The following is an 18,200-nucleotide window of genomic DNA, read 5'->3' as shown; positions in this document are numbered from 1 at the left end:
TGGGTCCACTGCAGGACCCCCCAGCTCATTTACTGTGCTTGAAAATGGATTTCTCCTGGCAGTTTGTAAATATGTGTGTATGTACACCCAAATATGCTTTCTGTATGCTTTTTGATATGGAACTGAAGTTATGCTATAGGAGCCCTGGTACTACTGCTTTCCCTGACACCCCATAGGTGGCACATCATTAAATAATGGGAGATAAGAGCTGCCCTACGTTGGCAATGGCTCGTACCCATCTTTACCTTAAATGCTGAGTAGTCCCTGAGTACTACAACAGCAAACACGCACTCTTATCCACCGTATTTTTGGCTTTGTTTCCTTTGTAGGCATGCAGGAAGGGAAATCTGTGTTCAGTGCCTGTGACATCTATTGAAAACAAAAATACAAAAAATAAGAAGTAGAGCTCTTTATTACTTTGGCGAGTAGCAGGGTTTAGTTTTAATTAAGTGCTCCATTTTTTTTATTATTTTTTTTTTTTTCCTGTTTCCTAGACATGCTGGACAGACTTGTACTGTATAGAATTGCACAGACAGAGCTCTGGAGCACCTTCCAACACATGACGCTGGTGCCTCGTGCTCACCCATGCTATTCTTAAATACTGCTACTCTGCTGCATGCTCACAGCTTCTCCCTGGCACCTCGTGCCATTCGGGGTGTTCTCACCTGTTTATCACACAACGAGTGCTGGCAAACTCAAAACAAAAACACCTGATAAAAATCAAATACTACGCTGCTAACTGCAAAGTTCATTTCCCCTCAGAAGTCCTTCTTTAATTACAAAACCCGCATAACCCATTTCCTTTGGTGTGCAGAAAGGTGTGTAATTAAACTATCAGCATAATACCTTTCTACATGTAAAACCTGCACTTATGAACTTTAACTGCAGAATAAAAACTCCTATTACATGACCATTAAGTATTATGAATAAAGCAAGTCATTGTAGTACTTGATTAATTTTTATGCACTAAGCATTGTGTTCGGCACAAGTTTGGTTTCTGTCCCGCAGTCTCTGCCATCTTCTCCCCCCAGGATTGTGCTCCATCTCTCCGTGACACTCCTGGAAAGTCCCTCAGGCTCTGTGATGCTTCTGTGGCCATCGTGGAGGACAAGAAGTCTGTTTCTGTAACATCACCATCATGCTGTGGCTGGGGAATGGGGCACAAGGTGAAGGTGGGGAAGACCAGGTCCCCTCTGCTCTATGCATATCTCATCTCATCTCTGGGTAGGCTGTGAGGTTCCCTGCTGGGGCCCTGATGTGCAAGGAGCTCCCTGGGAACTGCCTTGGGAACGGCGTTCTGTATTCTGGTTGTGAGCTCAGAGAAATCAATGGAAGTTGATAAATTGGTTGTTAGTTTTTGACTAGTAAGAGAAATCTGATTTGATCTTCTTTCACACCAGTGTGGGAGAAAGCCATCCAAGGAGAACCTGTCCAGGTGCTCATGCCTACTGCTTCACAAGAGCCCAGAAGCACTGCCTTATATGTGTTACCTACTGCACGGTCCTCCCAAGAATGTGCCTGCCATATACCAGCACCTTGTCAAGTGATGTGGGAAGGCAAAAGTGAGTATCCCAGCTCAAACCCACAGTTCCAGAATCTCAACAGGCAGTATGGTGCTCAGTGCTGGGTGGCCAATGGAATGTCTTCCACTCTATGTGCAAACATTCAGGTCCCCAAGCCATCACTCATCAGCGCCTCACAGCCACGCTCCCATATGCTGTGTGATTACATTGAGGCTGATCTTTGATGTCTGGAGTCAGGAAGTTTAGCTCAGCTATAATCAATAGCATTTCCAGCTCTTGGAAATCTGCACTCAGCACTCAAGGCAGCCAGTCTGCATTATGTCCTTGTCATATGTATATATTTGCATGTTCATTAGCTATGTAGTAGCACAGCTGTATGTGGTTTCATTTAGCTTTTAATTATCTTCTTTGGGTTGGTGTTTTCATCTCCAGCAGACTTAGGAAAAAAAAAAAAAAGGAAAATCACTTAGGCAAAATAAATGCTGCTGAGCAGGTCTAGGGCAAGGAGCACTGCTTCCTGGTGCATCCTACTGTTCTACCGCAAAAGAGATGTTTGGTTTTAAAGTTCCAGCAAATTAATAATAAATCTGTCTCTTCGTTTCCCCCCATCATATGCTTATCTTATTCAGGTGGTGAGGGAGTAATTTTTCATTTGCAGCAGGTGGTTGTTTACATAGTAGATAAACTCCATCCTTACAATCCTTGGCATGCATGTTTGTGTTTGCTCCAACAGCTGCTGCTTGCACACAGATCAAGGCATCCTCCTCTTTTGATGGAAATGACTCATACTCGGATGGGCTGAAACAGAAACACCATGCTCAGCTGCAGACACCTGCACTCGTGCACTGGCTTTAAAAGTTAGGATGTGGGTTTTAGCTAATTTTATTCTTTTTAGGTTCTTACACCACACCCTTTATTTTGGTTTCTGAGAAATTTCCATTAGCAAGAACAAAACAAGGTGACTAATATCTGCGCTGAACTTCCTTCTCCTTTCCTCCCAACCCCCCCAAGCTCGGTGAGAAAACTGAGATTTATTCCTTTTACTGTGATTACTGGTAATGAGTCCAGCATTACTGCTTTCTGCTTGGTTGGGTCTCAGGGCCAAAGTGGCAAGGTTGGCCTTGGGTCCATCCGTGGGGCTGGCTCTTGGCATTTCACTGCCCTTGGGATACTTTCCCTTTTTGTCAACGGAATGGGGTGCATTCAGTGCTGAAGAAATGAAGCTGAGCTTAACCTGAGCCAATGTTGCTGATTTCCTCATACACCAGTGGTTGGCGGAGGAAGAATTCCCAAGTGTCCACTGGGGAATTGGCACGTGGCTGCCTGCAGCACATGGTGCCTTATCCAGGGGTAATTACGGCTCAGGAACGACGCTCTTCTGCACCACCTCCTCACGCAGACCTGGGGTAATGGCTGGAGCAGGCCTGGCCCTCTCTGCTTGCATTGCGGGAGCTCTCCTGTAGCAAGGAAATATATTTTTATCGTTTGCTTACCTTGACACTTCAAACATTTCCCCAGCAAGCTGAAGGTGTAATTAAATGACATGCCAGATGCCAGTGCACGTTATGTTATACCACCTCTCAGCTGGGCTAGCAAAAGGAATGAATGGAGCCTTAAGACAGCTCTCCTATAGTTACTTATTATCTCTTTTCAATGAAGAATGGGTAAGGTTGAGCAGGATGTCAGCAAACCTGTAATTTCCTAGCCTTTTGGTTACTTCTGTGCTTCTGATCCACCACTGATGTGAAGTTTTGTTGTACTTTTTTTTGTTCTGTCAATTATGGCATCTCTCCAAGGAGGCGGCGGGCTCTCATGTCACACATGCATATTTATGGTAAGGTATATTCGGATTTTCCTGTTGTGCCTGAAACCAGGTGTTTGGGCCTTTAGGGGCGGGTCTGCAGTGCAGCCTCCTCAGGGCAGCAAAGCTCTCGGGGCACTGTGTTTTCTCAAAGGCTAAAAGAACGCTTGCTGAGAAAATGACAGCAGGCTGTTGTAACTTTAGGAAATTAAATATATTTATAACTTTATAACTTTAAGAACGGGATTTCTAGAATGTATTATCTTACTCCATTGTGTCTGCTACCTCAGAAGATGGATTTGGTGTCTCTCTTGGCTGTTGCTCTCAGCCTTGAGAGCGGCTTTGCAGGACACCAGCCCAGTTCTCGGGGAGACAAGATGTTGGCTGTCACAAGACAAACTTGCCAGCAAGATTTATTTACTTACTTGGAAGTGGAGATGTTGTTTTAATAATGCAGCCAGCGGGGAATGGAAGGTGTTGGCCTGAGCAGGGGCTCAGTGCAAGGGCACAGCCCCAGGATGAGGAGCACTGCAGGAGCCATCCCTCAGAAAACCCAAACCTTGAGAATTCTTAGTCTTGACATTGTATTTAGCAAGAGCATGCAAACTACAATGTTTTGGTTCCAGAGGTTTTAATGAGTCATTGATAGCTCACCATCTGCATGTGCAGGGCACTTCGTTTAGAAAAGATGAGTGCCCGTAATTAAAGATTAATTTACTAGCACTAACACCAACTTTCCCCAAAGTCCACTGTCAACACCCACACTCCCTTTCAGTGGCATCTGCATTTCTAATTAGGACTGCTTGTGACCAGAAAGTCCCTGCAGTTGACATTCCATTCAATGCATTCTGTGGTCAGACCAATGCTGTGCAGCCAGGACAGTGCTGCAGTTAGTGTTTTCTCCACCTTCTCAACCTGTGATATTTCTACTTTGGACGATAATTTCCTACAAATCTTCACTGAGATGGGAATCACTTTCCTTCTGTCATTTACTGATTGATTATTTTTTTTCTTTTGGTCTTGAAGAACTGATATCAAGGAATCTCTTCAACGAGTTAGACAAAGCTCCCAGCTCCCTCACAACCAGGGGCTGCCATGGCACGGCTCTCTTTGCCCCTGCATCAGTGCAGAGATCAGAACCCACCGCTCTGCATGTGCTGTGAGTGATGCAGCACCTGCCAGGAGACCTTGCTGCTGGAGCAGGCAGAAGAAAGGAGAAATATTGCTATTCCTCTTTTACAGATGGGAAACCAAGGCACAGAGAGCTGATGAAACTTGCCAAAAGTCAGACAGAAACCTGAAAACAGCCACAAACTGAATCCAGGTCTACTGAGACTCAGCCCAGTGCCTTCATCATTTGTCTCTTCACAGATATTATTTCTGCAGTTAATTGAGCTGATTGGACAGACTGAGAAGCTTCCACCTCCAGCTATAGCACTGCTGCTCCCGTATTTCCTCTGCATGACCTGTAACTCCTCTCCATTTCCCCCCATGAAGGTGGAGCAGCCTCCCTTGCCCTGCTGCTCAGGAAGGTGCTCTGCAGAGCCCTTCAGCAGTCATGTGCTTCATCCCTGACCTTCCCCACAAATAACTCCCCTTGTTCTTTCCTAACCTCAGCCCAATTTGCCCACAACCTTGTGCTAATTAACGCCTACTGCTGAAATCACTGTAGATGTCTACTGAGCCTTCAAGCGGCTGCTGTGAGCCACTCAAATGGAGAAGGAAGAATGTGTGGGTACCAGCACATCCCAACCCATGCACAACTGAGCCTGGCCATGAGCCCTCCATGCTAGAGAAGCCCATGGAGTAAGCAAAGAGCTTATGCAAATCCTCTGCAATCTGTCACAAAATGGAGCTCTTCATACTTCAGGAACGATGGGAGAAACAATCTATCGATATTCTGTAATGAGCATAAATGCCCTTTATAAATTGTTTCCCTTTATTGACTCTAAAGCAAATGTAGCCGTGAATGCTGTACATTAATACATTTTATACCTTCTAATGGTTTGATGGCCTCATATATCCAGTAACGCTGAGAATAATCATTAGATTGTAAGGAGTGCAAAATATGTTTTATCACTTGAAAATGGAATTCCTTCTTGAAAGGTAAAACCAGTGGTAGATCATTGATTTGAAAGGTCAGGGTTAAAAAGCTTATTAACGACTGGGTTAAGCTCTAGTAAAATTCTTTGTTTTACTCAGCTGTATGAAGCATTTAGCTAAGTGAGGCTCTTCATTAGGACATTAGTGCTTTTATACTAGCTGTGTAAGGTAAAAATCAGTAATTTCCAGCTTATGTTCAGGAAAATGCATTCCAAGCAGCACCAACTACTCCAAATAACACCAGACAAAGCATGGCCCTGGGCACGGTGGCTGCCAAGTCTATCGTGCCTGCTCTACCCATCCTCTACTGGGAGCACCGAGCAGAATCTGACAGGCAGATATACAGCACAGAGCAGCAGGCCGTGGGCAGAAATACAAACTTGGGTCCCAGAAGCCATGCAGTTATGTCAGCATGCCCCAGCACCGAGTTAATTAGCCACGACTCCCAGCCTGGCTTTAGATTAGCCCAAGTACCGGGTTCATGGGGATGCAGTGCTTCTTGCCTCTGAGTTGGGGAGCTGTAGTGGGAAAAAAGTGCATGCTCCTATCTACAGACATGTCACAGTGTGTGGATGAAGGGTCTGTACCTTGGGGACACCAGTGGTACCAACTCAAGTGCCCTGTAACTGCTCTCCATCTATCCCAGCAAGGCAGGAGCGGGGCCATCCTCTAAGATGTTGCTCACTGGGAGAGATGGGTCACCAACAGACTCCTGTTTGTGAGGGCATTCTTTCTTTCTAAGCCCCTTGTCCTGTACACGGCCTGATTCCAACAAACCCCTTGGTCTGATGGATCTTGTGTTTTGTTGACAAAGTGCCTTTCAGGAGTAAAACTGCTCTTCTATCATCCTCAGGGCACTGTCCCTGTGTGGCACTGAGCATCACCCCTTCCTCAGTCCCTCTGTGCTGGGTTGGGTACTCAATTTGTTCAAATTTCTTTTATTTTTAGCACTTCCTAGAAAAACGCTTGCTGTTCTCAGAAAGAGATGCAGTGTTAACCCACAGCAGCTGCTACCTGTTGCTAACCAAAAAGAGGGACCCAAAACTCAGTCATGCTGCATGAAGGAGCCCTTTGTAATGTTTTTAAAGGCAGAAAATAACAATGCAGCACATAATATCCACAGCGCGTGCTTGGTGCAGAATAACTGGGATACTCAACACTTTTCATATGAAGCAGCCGTGCCAACCCAACCGTCAGAACAACTTTAATACTTCACAGTGAAATTAAATCACAGATTAAAACAGATGGTTCGACCATTTCATTACAAGCTGTGGTGCTTATTTGCTGACCATTGGCTGGTATATGTAAACACATAAAAAGCAAAAGAGCCCTTAGGTACAAACCATACTCTGTCTTAACTTTTCACTCATGGTTACAGCGTGGCTATGAATGTTTTGGATCCAGACAGTCTTTAAAGGTACTGCATTCAATTTACTTTTACTGATGAAAGGAAGAGGTCACAGAAAGTGCAGAAGGGGTGGGAAGAACACAGGGGCTTCGCTATCACAACACATTTCAGCTGGCAGCACAATGCAAAGCCATGCTCAGCAGCAACACCCCAGGCTGCTTCAACCATGGGTGCTGGTTGTGGCTGCAGGGAGAGGGATCTGGCTGCTCTGCTCTGGTGTCTCTGTGGCTGACTTTGGATGCCTCTGGCCCAAAACCCCTTTAAGGGGGCTTCATTTGTAGATTGCTGGTGCTGCTTCATTCCTCTGTTTGCTTACGTGGCTGTAGAGAGCATTACCAGTAGCAGAGAGGTTTAATGAAACGTTTGCAAAGTGCTTCAATGTCACTGGTTGAAAAAAATAATGCTGCTTAACTGCAAAATGTGAGCACCTGGAGCAAGGAAGAGGCCTGTCGATGAGCAGTCCCACACAGGTGTGTGTGCTCTGGTAAAGTAAAGGGGCATTGGGCAGCTTGCAGCTCACTTGGACTGATGGAGAGGACAGCACTGGCTGCACGCAGTGACGTTGCCTCAGGTACTTCATTTTTCAGATGCTGTTAAACAAACAGAATTTCCACTCTAAAAGTAATTATGAACAAATCTATAAATGTGTTTAGCTTTAGCAGCACTGAAATGAGTAGATGATGTCTCTTATAAACGTGGCTGCTGTGCCTCCAGACGTTTCCCATGGCAGTTGGTGCTGGGTTAGGGATAATGGCTGGGGAGATATGGTAGCAGGGACTATGGTGAGCCAAGTGCATTCTGCTTTACCTCTGTTTGTGGTGTAGTAACATCAAGAAGCCAAATGAGCATCTAGAGAGAGTGCAATACCTGCATGACCATCTTGAGTATGGATTAAGAAGGAGAACATCTCCCTTCACCATTGGTGAGTCCAGCAAGCCCAGCCAGCCCTGTCCCCAGGACTTGTGTCTGAGCCTGTGCTCAGGGAGCCCAAAGATAAGAAAATAAAATTGGGTCTTCATAGCTTTAGGGAGAAAAAAATCTGAAGTTATGGTGCTAAAAGTCTTGCTGAGTTCTTGGTGAGTGGCAATGAAATGGGAACTTCTGGGAATGGATACGCTCAACAAAGCAAACAAGTAGGAGCTGCCAGCTGCTGCACAGTCCCAGTCTGTGCTGCTGCAGGCCCCTTGGAAATGGGAATTAATATTCCACACTGGGGCAAGACACATTCATAGGCACTCACATCTGCATTACAATTTAAAACTTAGGCTGTGTCCCTACAAGAGCTCTAAGAAATGAGCACCCAAGGAGGAAAGTGCAGGGGAAGGCATTAGCCAGAGTGAAATCACCTCTCTGTGACACTTTTCTTTTAAGATCACAGTTACATCTTCAGACAGATAATCCTTGATCGTTCTGCATTGCAGCTATCATGCAGAAGAGTTTTCTCATATAATAGCATATTGTTGACAACAAACTAGAAGAGATATTTAAAAAAATATTTTTTACAATGCCTAAAAGGGTAAAAAAAAAAAAAAGAACTGTATGTTAAAAATCAGTATTTATCAATAGCCCAGGCTATAACTGAGGATTCACAGCATGGACACTGACAGAATGGAGACAGCATTGTAATGAAAAAAGCGTATCCATCATCAACAATACAATACTTACCGTGACCTAAGGTCAGGTTTGTACAGTTACACCAGATGTTAGATTTCAGCCGCCCTTTGAAATGAAAGAACACAATGGTTACTATTCCCGTAGTGTTGTGGATTTCATTAAACAACAGGTTTATCTTTCAGCTTTAAAATGTAGAGCAAGATTAGGATATTCTAACGTTTAGGTTACAGAAAGACCCGGTAAGCACAATGTGAAGTAGGGCTGGTGCTATCGCGCTGCAGTTCGGCACGCAGCTGCCAGCTCTGCCTGGTGGTAAAATTCAAAAGGCAACAATGCAAAGGGTGCAATAAGTGCATGCAGGAGTGAAAGGAAAAGGGCTGGGTGCTCCCACAGCAGCCCTAGGGCTGTGCTGGCCCCAGCGGGACGTCCTCCTGTGGCACTGGGAACAGGGCTCACTGCACCACAGCCTGCTGCCTCTGTTCTCCCTTCTCCGTTGATAACAGAGGAGTGGGGCCATCATTAGAGGAGCCCAGCCTGGAAGGTGGCTCAATTGCTCAGGATTTCCTCCAGTGACCTCTTCTGAACCTGGCTGCTCCCTCCCCAGAGCTCAGCCCATTTCCTACATGAAGGGAGACATTCCCTTGTGACACCGGCTCCTCTTCTGCCTTGTTTGTGTTATTTAGCTCCCTCAGCACTGACTGTGTTTATATATAAATACATCATTCAGACGTATAAAGCTATCTATCTATAATTTAGATACTTATTATATATATTACATAGGGCATGCTGTGTGTTACATGTTATCTATTATATATGAGTGGCTTACATAAATACATGATTTAGTTATATATTATATATTTATTACATAGTATGTGCCATGTAATGTGTACATATAATGTGTGCTTATATGTTATCTATTCTATTTGAGTGGCTTATATACATACATATATAATTTAGATATTTACTGTGTACATTATATAGTGTATGCTCTATGCTATGTACACATGCACACACAACCTTAAACTTCAATATGAACTCCACTCTGAAGTTATATTCTCATTAATAATAATCATTAACAGTAATCAGCAACACTGAACATACTCAGACCTAATATAAGACAGACTTGAGGCAGGTGTGAAGAAGCCCTCATTTCTTCTGTCCTCTGTTTTCTTCTCCTCCCAGCTCTGGGTTTTCTTGTAAACATTTTCTGTTTTGAACCACGCAGGTAAGGCAGAGGAGCAAGGCACATGTCCTGAATTATTTCATTAAAAATTAAAGCTTTATAAAAGTGTACACATTTCATTAACTTCACATTGCACGCTTTGCAAATATTCTAAGGGATGCTAATCTCCTGGCTTTAATTAGATTGAAGGTCTCTTGCAAAGGCTATCATTTTAATATAAAATGAGCGATCTTTTAAGCTTTGTGAATTAGAAAACAGGAACTCCCATTTTAGATCAACAGTTACACCCTGAAACAAAAGAGTTTTGTATTTTTGCAAAAAGTTAAGGTTTTTGCACTGCTAACATGCAAATTCATTAGCCAGGCAGTGCAAATATCCTTTGTTTCCACCTGGGGATGTGCTGCATACACTCATGCAGACGCACCCTCTAACCCTAGTTCCACCCCAACACTTCCACCCCATCAGGGTGGCACCTGGGCCTGTTCTCCTTGCTCTGGTGGCTTTCTGTGTGACATCAGGGAAGTCAGATCACCTCAAAATCACCGGGTGACCCTCAGACACAGAGCTGTGTGGGAGAGAGGAGCAGGGCTTTGCCTGGAGCTGGATGGCTGCAGGGCAGCAGTAAGGCAGAGGGCTGCAGGACTGAACCCCTCTTCTCACTGAGGACTGAACTTTCAATCTGCAGTTGTTTTCTGCTCCTGTTCTCCCACTATTATCCCCTGCTAGGAAATGAATTTTTATATTTCTGACCAAGATCCAATCTCCTTTCCCTTATCAAACATAATAGAAAGTGCTGTAGTTATAGAATAACAAACTCACCTCCTGGATAAATGTCAATCTATTTCTAAGTGTGGGATCAGCTCTGGAGCTCCCCACAATAACGGATCGCCTCACGCCAACGTGGTGTCCCTTCACTGCTGGTCTGACTCTCCCCCAGCCCCTCACAAGCCGCAGATACGGCCTTCATCACTGCCCTTTTTCCTCCCCCAGTGGTACCCTCCACAAGAAGGGCCTGGTCCTGTCCACCCTGGCCCAGAAGTATTTTTCTTCTCCAGAACTTTATCCAGTTAATTTTAAACTACGCTCACGCAAGTGTAGAAACTGCCTGTGTAGCGGTGCAGCTCAGCTTTGTGCATTTTGTTGTTGGGCTTTTGGACCCATAAGGTGCTTTCGGACTTAACTCTCTCTTTTGTGGAGCAGGACTGGGAGGCAACAGTATAAGAAGTCCTTATAAGAAGCCAGACACAGGGCAGCTGCTATATGGAATACGGGTGCGGAGAGGAACTTGTAAAAGCCCCCTTTATTTGTAGTTGTGGGGAAAAGGCCTCCAAAACCATTGCTGGCGTTTGTTCCTAACTGAGCAGCACTCAATTAAATAATGATTTTTTTTCCAGTTAGTCATTCATGCCAATTCGGCGTATAGGCTCTTCAAAACTAAGAGGGCTAAGCTCCAAGTCTAAATTTAATTAATCAATAATTGTCATTTTTAAACAATCATGATTTATACAAAATTGACCTCTAGAAAAAGAACCGACTCCATTAATGTCTGTGCTTAGCTCCCTTGCTGCGGCAGCTCTTTCTGCTGACAGCCTTTCTGGGCAAGTTTCCTTTAAGAGAACAAAATCCTCAACTTCATTTCTTCAGTTCCCTAATTTTGATTCAGAGCCACATCTTTGTTTAAAGGTTTATGTAGATAAACCTCAATTTTGTCAATCTCAATTTTGTATAAGAAGCAGGATCAACTTCTAATTTCCAATGTTAAATCCTAGGCTCTGCTTTCCACTGCAATATTCTCAAGATGACTATTCCAGGTTAGATCCCATGCTGGGCTCAACATTTAGAATAAACTAAAGAAACAGTAACTTCATTTACTCATTAAGACCACGGGCTTGCTCTGAAGCTATCTACTACACCGTGAGCCCTCTGAGTTCAGGCCAACACACACAACAATGGCACGGACAGCAACAGTGACATTTGGGACTGCCCGAAATGCAAATCCACTGCTTTCCTATTGCTTAAGGACACACGAAGTAATACATATCATCTTTTGTGAAAGTCCGTATGTGAATGGGATGTGAATGATCTTCTCACAGAGTGTCCAGCTGCTATCATAATGGCTTGCTGCTTTAAGCACCCAGTGAGAGGAAAAAAGTCATTGGCTGTCTGATTTCCCCCTGCACAGTATCTTATATACTGCAAGTGTCACTGGGAGTATATACTAATAAGCCAGTGATGCAAGCTATTGTGTTGCTGTTTGTTTTCCTACAAGCACTGATCCATAAGGACACAACTGGAGGGTGAGAGCCTTCAGTTCCAGCTCTGACTATAGGAAGTCTGCTTCCAGCTCCCCTCTGTGCTGCATACCATCAGTAAAACATGGACACTGCAGCCCCTTTTCTAGAGGGTACTGATGGGAGACAAATACTAAAGCACGAGAGATATTCAAGTATTATTAGGGCCGTGAGCAGCGCTCAGTGTGGGGTAAAGACAAAGTTCGAGCCTGTGATTTTGGTTTTTTTGGGGGAGAAGACAGGGCACACATTCTGCACTATTTAGGTGTCATAACCATGCAGAGTGAGCTCCCCTCTTACCACACCTCGCTCCCCTGTGCTGAGGTTGACCCAACAAACACGTACGTGCTGTGACAGGTGCTGCGTTTGAGCAAATGTTAATAGACAGCACATTAACTCTAAGCGGATTCGTATCACTGAGTGCGTGTGCGAGTCCGCATCTCTCGTATAAACACTCCTGACTCTCATCTGCTTTGATCAGTATCATTCACTTCTGTGATCCTCGGTCTTTTCCAGTGCCCTGACAAATTTTTGGTTCCACGTCAACATCAATGTCTCAGTGGCTATCAGCGAGGTTGAGATGGGCCAGTTCGCCTCAGGATCACACCCCAGCAGTTCAGAAACGATCCGAGGGTATCACAAACCCTTTACAATGTGTGTATCAAATCCTCTGCTGAACTCCACATTTCTGAGCGTCTCTTTGCTATGGATTTTTATGATCCGGAATGTGTGGGTACATTTCTGCTGCCACTGAGCAGAATAGAACAGGACAGGGCAATGGCACAATCACACTCTTTCCTACTCACACGTTCACTTCAAAATCTCTCTTGTTTAACCCTTGGGCAAGAAGGGAGGAAGGTTTGTGGCATTACCCAAACCAGGGTAACGTAGTAAAAAAATGTTATTATTCTTAAACAAGGGAAATTTGCAAAGAAAAGGACTGGCATTACACTTTTTCACATGATCTCTGAATTTGACCCATATTTGATGGGCTGTTGGATATACAGTATTTGTGCTACATTTTTCCTCCTTGTATTCATTACGTTTGAATATGGGGACCAAATCCAAAGCTCCATGAACTTCAATAGCACTGTTCTGATTTCCATCAGATGAAGTTCTTCCTTTATATTTCAGAAGACATAAGAAATGCACTGGGAGAACCTTAGACTGCACAGTCTACTGATCCTTACATGTCTTTAAAATCCCTCTGCCCCAGGCCATTACCTCAACTTACTTCTTTTTTTCTTAGTGGCTGGTTTACATCTTAGATACTCAGAACAAAAAACATTGGCGCGACCTGTATTTAAAGCACCAGCTTCTGGAAGTCGTGTTCACACTTGTGTGATAGGTAGCACTCTGTTCTTTAGACAAAAAAATTTTCTAATCTCTTTCAACACCACTGAGAGGTTTTTCTTTCTCCTTTAGAGGCAACTGTAACGTGCAAATATTCTAGTGCTTAGAGAATGGTGGAAGTGTGTGTCTACACACACACAACTTAATCATTAGGCTCATTTTCAAACCATATGCTCCAACTCATAAATAAAGTCTATTAACATTGAACTATTGATCAAAATCAGGGATTCCAGCATCATCTCTTTCTCCGTAGGCTGCTACCTCCACCAAGGCTTATAAGTTAACATTTGAATTGGAATTAGCCCTTATAATTACATTTATATTAATAGAATTATAAGGCAAATGTTCTTCTGAGTTTTATCTTCAAGTGATAAACTGAATTGTCTCTTCAATCTATTGCGCTTGCACAGAGATTTACTATATGTGAAACTCAAAGTAATTTTGAGATTGAAACTTGGGCGATCCTCAGGACAGACCGAGAGCAAGAGACTGATTTATCTGCTCTTAGGTGTCTGTACCCCATAAAGATTTCCTTTCCCAAACCCCTATTGGTTGCTCTTACCAGCCCTTTCTGTAACCCAGCCCTTGCATTAACTACTCAATGTGTACAGAAATGTTTATATCCCTTGGGTTTGAACCTCCTTTAGTTTCTGTTCATTTCCCTTTCTTACAGCCTGTCCATTTGTTCCTGTATTTGACACCAGTTTTCTGACATCTCTCCCAGCTATTCCCCTTAGAATCGTGTATAAAATAATGATGTCCACCCGAGCTTTCCTCTCTTCAAAAAGCACTGACCTAGTTTCTCTGCTTTTACAGTAGAAGTTCTCCAGTCCCATGTCAATGAGGTTGCCCTGACATATCTCAGCTCTGATAGTTATCTCTCTCTTTTAATAATGGCATCCTGAATGGGGATTATTTCCTCTAAATGCATCTTCAGCTGTTCCCTGTAGAATATTTCCTTTTGAGTTACCTCCGATTGATCTGTTTTTGGGAGTGGGGCTAAGCAAAGATAGCTCTGATCTTTCTATCCAGGGCCTGACCACAGGTATGATGCCTGTGGACTTTGGCCAGAATTGGAGCCTTTGATAACGTATTCCCCAAACCTGTGTAAAACACAATGAAAAAAGCTGTAGTTTAAATTACTCTTTCTTATTATTAAGGGAGCAGATCCTCAGCCAGAGTAGTGGGTCACTTAAGTCCTTGGATGTGTGCAGAGATGACAATATTGCCTATCAGCTACCGAATCGTTATTTTTGTACGGCACTGCTCACCTAATTCCTTCGCTTTGCAGTACATTCTTTCTTGTCGTTATGTCCAAATTTCCCTCCCTTCCTAAGGAACTGATCCTCCACCATCAAAGTCAGAGGGAGATTTTGCCCAGGCTCCTGCAAGAACATCATCAAGGCCTGGATTTTGATTTGGGTAAGTTTTCAGCATACTTTGATTTCTTTTTTTTTTTTTTTTTTTTTTCTTTTTTTTCCCTCCTTCTGATTTCCCCATCCTTGTTATTTATTTTTGTCATTCTTGATGTTCTTTATCACTTCTCATTGACCTTAGGCTGTAAAAACTTCCCCTTGTCACTGACTGTAGTGCTGATGCAGGAGTCGGAGCCATACTGGACCTGTAGCCTTTGGGTATGTTAGGCACGATCCCAGGTACCCCACTGAGGACAGCAAACTCTGGTGCTGAGGGTCTCTTCAGCTAATTTGAACTTTGAAAAAAAAAAGATAGTTTCGAACCGTGCAGACCAGGCAAGCAGTATTTCTTTCTGATGTTTACTGAGAATGTAGATGTACTCCACCACCTGCCTCAGTTCAGCCTCAGAAACGCAGTGCACTGTCTGGTTGCTGTGTAAGGAACATTTTTGCTGTGCTGCTCAGGGGAAATCAAGATGACATATACATTTTGTCTAATGTTATATAGCAAAAAGCAACATGAATGTTTACTAATATGCTTTGTACTGGTAGCTCTTTGCAGTAGGAATCATCCTACCTGGCTTGGGAGAAGGCATTATTTTACAGAGTAATAGCTTCCATTACTTGTGATTCAATTTCTTTTTCCCAAGTGGATGCAATCTTGATTTCCATTAATATACTTATTTTTTGGGGAAAAAAAAAAAAGTAATATATATATTTTTTCAACTAAAAATATTCACATGATTGGGTAACTTTGCTGAGTGCTTTCTGCAGAATGGAGGCAGATATACACTGGCAAAGACCTACACTGATTTTGTCCTACTGAAACCTCTGGACTTGTTTCCTAAGCCAGACTTTCATGTAGATATATTACCTCACTGAGAATTTCTTGTCAAACCGTGTAAAGTAAATAAAAGAGAGGTGAAATATCAGCAACAAAGCTAGCAAATGGAACTGAATGCTCCATCTGAAAGAACAGATCTACCTGTTTACCATGCTAATCTGAAATGAAATGAAAATGTATGTTTTTCATCTTTTCAGACAACGATTTTCAAATGCAGGTTGTTAAGGACTTTAACAACACAGTTTTTGCTTTTTTTAAAGAAAAACTTCATTGAGGAGGTATCATACATCTGCCCTGAGTACCCAGTGGCTGCTCCCTACCTGCCCCCCCACACTGCCAGCTCCTAACCAATCTTGCCAACCCCCAAACTAGACATTATTTAGTGCTGTATGTAGCCTCCAATCTTTGTTGGGTTCAAGTCAGCATTTTGTCTGCCAGAGGCTAACTAGGTTTTATCCTTTGCTTCACAGAAACTAAGCTCACTTTGCAGCCTTCCGGAGGGAACATCCTCTCCAGACGGCTGCACGCTGCTAATTGCAGGGGAAATCCTGGCAACATCAGGGTCAGTGCCAAAGCCTCCCTGAGTGCAGTGTGCCGGGAGCTCACAGCTGTGCAGGCTGTTTGTCCGTCAGGGATTTCTCACCATAGAGGCTCCCCGGCCGGCCTTGACCTCACTCAGGAGTCACGGCTCCCTCGCATCCTCACAGAAGGGCTCCTTTGACGCAGCTCCATCCCTCTGACGTACCCTTGGCGTTTGCAATTTGTCATAGGGAGGAAGAGAAATGCATCATCTAGCTGCTTTTCCTCTGCCCATCACCCAGTCTTGCTCTGGGCTCCTGGCCGCTACCTGCTTATCCCTACATTACATCCCAAGGGAGCTCTGGTCCATGTAGCACCTGCACAAAGAGGTGGTGGAGGCCTCAAGGAGCTTTCGGGTGAAGGAGAGACAGGAACATGACAATAATTTAATTTTTCATGCAAAACTCTTCTAGGAACTACCAGACTTTCCAAAATGTATTCCAAAGAAATGCAGAGATAGATTCCCGACCGGCATTAATCAGTGCTGATTAAGTCATGGAGCTACGCAATTTCTGCCTGGTGAGTACTTTTCCTGTCATTGATTTATTACCTTCCTTAGAAAAATAAGACCTGGGAAATAAAGAGTTCAAGTAAATTTGCTCAGTTACCCAGCCAACTGTTGACTATGGTACGAGGGGTAATAAATGATCAGGGGAAATTCCTCGTGCATGTTCATGTATTGAGGTCAAGTGTAGAAGTGTTCCACGTGTGCTTCAAATCCTCCAGAAGCTATGGGACACAGCTCAACCACAGCAATAGATGTGGGGCTAAATAAAACGAAAGCATGCATGTGGACATTGTGACCACAGCTTGGGGCTCAAGGCAGAGAGCCTGCAGGACGCCCTCCCTTGCAGCAGGAGGGCAAAACCTACTTCTTCCCAGCCTGCCACAGGGCTGGTATTGCTCATCATTGATATGCAATGTTTGCATCCAATGCTCGTGTCAGTAGTTGAGGCCACAGAGTGCTCTTTCTTTCCTCTCCATAAGACAGCTCCTGGGAATATCTGCCTTCAGGTCTGCAGGATTGTGCTGTGTGGGGGTTATTGTTTTCCTGCAGACACATGGCATTGTGTTTATGTCACTGGATGCATTAACACCACCATCTGGTTTTGTTTTTCAAGTGACAGCAGACTATTTGTTAAATAGTTTCTACCCCGTCTTCTCTAAGGTATTTTAAGGATAAAGTCTCCAGAGCCATACAGAAGGACATATCTTGTCAAGTCTATTTCTTTGACTTACCAATCTGAGCCTGGTGTTGCTTTCCAGCTCTCTTTGGAGCATTTGTTCCATATTTTCATTAACCTGACATGATGAACAACTTTCCAAAACCTGTGAACTAAGCAGCATGAAGAACGCAGCTGTAGGAGGCCTGCTAGGAACAACACGTGGGGCTGTCCAAACAGAAAATGAATGTTTTGACTTTTGGGTATCTGTTTTGTGCCATTAATAATAGATGTGGTTTCTGGAAGGAGCTTGTCACTTGAAGGTGACATCGGATCCTTTAAAATATGCATCACCGACAAATTCCGGAACACTTCTGAACCTAGAGCTAAGTCATAGCTAGTGAGTCCTTACATTTACTGTAATAGTTTGATGAGCATTAAAAGACCTTTATGGGGAACAGAATAAGATAATTCTTCAAGATACAACTGAATTGCAACGAAAGAATAACTTTGCAGCTTTTTCTTCCTTCATCCTATTGTAGGCAAGTGGACCATTTGCTCCTCATCCTGTGATTCAGATCACAGTGACAGGTACTTGGTGCCTTAGATGGGCTCCCACAAACCCAGGAGAGGAGCATTTATCACTCTTACCCAAACTGTGCACACACTGAAGTGTATTTGCTGCATCTGTTCTCAGTAAATCTGCATGGATACAAACATCTGCCTTTTTACTTGTCAGTGGCACCTGTCGCCAACCACATCCCAAGACAATGAACAAGAACTTTTTTATTTTCTCAAAACCAGAATATTTGCATATGCAAAGCCTGAGGCTCAGCCCACACCCTTTCCTCCAGATCATCACCTCTGCACCACTGCACTAAATAAATTAACAAGTTATCAACAAGCCTGCCAGGCCACTCTGG

The 18,200-nt window shown here is 43.7% G+C and overlaps 1 long non-coding RNA gene across 1 annotated transcript in view; it reads right to left on the bottom strand.

Moving 5' to 3' along the window:
* Window positions 1-2,118: 2,118 nt before the first annotated feature.
* The window catches only part of LOC149916463 (uncharacterized), a 45,316-nt gene continuing 29,234 nt past the window's right edge, over window positions 2,119-18,200 (bottom strand). Inside the window, exons 3-5 of the long non-coding RNA XR_016469934.1 lie at window positions 8,501-8,554; window positions 2,758-2,980; window positions 2,119-2,321 (exon numbers count right to left, since the gene is read on the bottom strand). This is a non-coding gene — a long non-coding RNA (uncharacterized LOC149916463). The remainder of the gene's footprint in view (window positions 2,322-2,757; window positions 2,981-8,500; window positions 8,555-18,200) is intronic.

The sequence above is a fragment of the Phasianus colchicus genome, chromosome 11 (assembly GCF_987193195.1).
Source record: "Phasianus colchicus chromosome 11, bPhaCol1.hap1.1, whole genome shotgun sequence".
Taxonomy (NCBI): domain Eukaryota; kingdom Metazoa; phylum Chordata; class Aves; order Galliformes; family Phasianidae; genus Phasianus; species Phasianus colchicus.
This window is presented reverse-complemented; position numbering and strand designations above follow the sequence as displayed.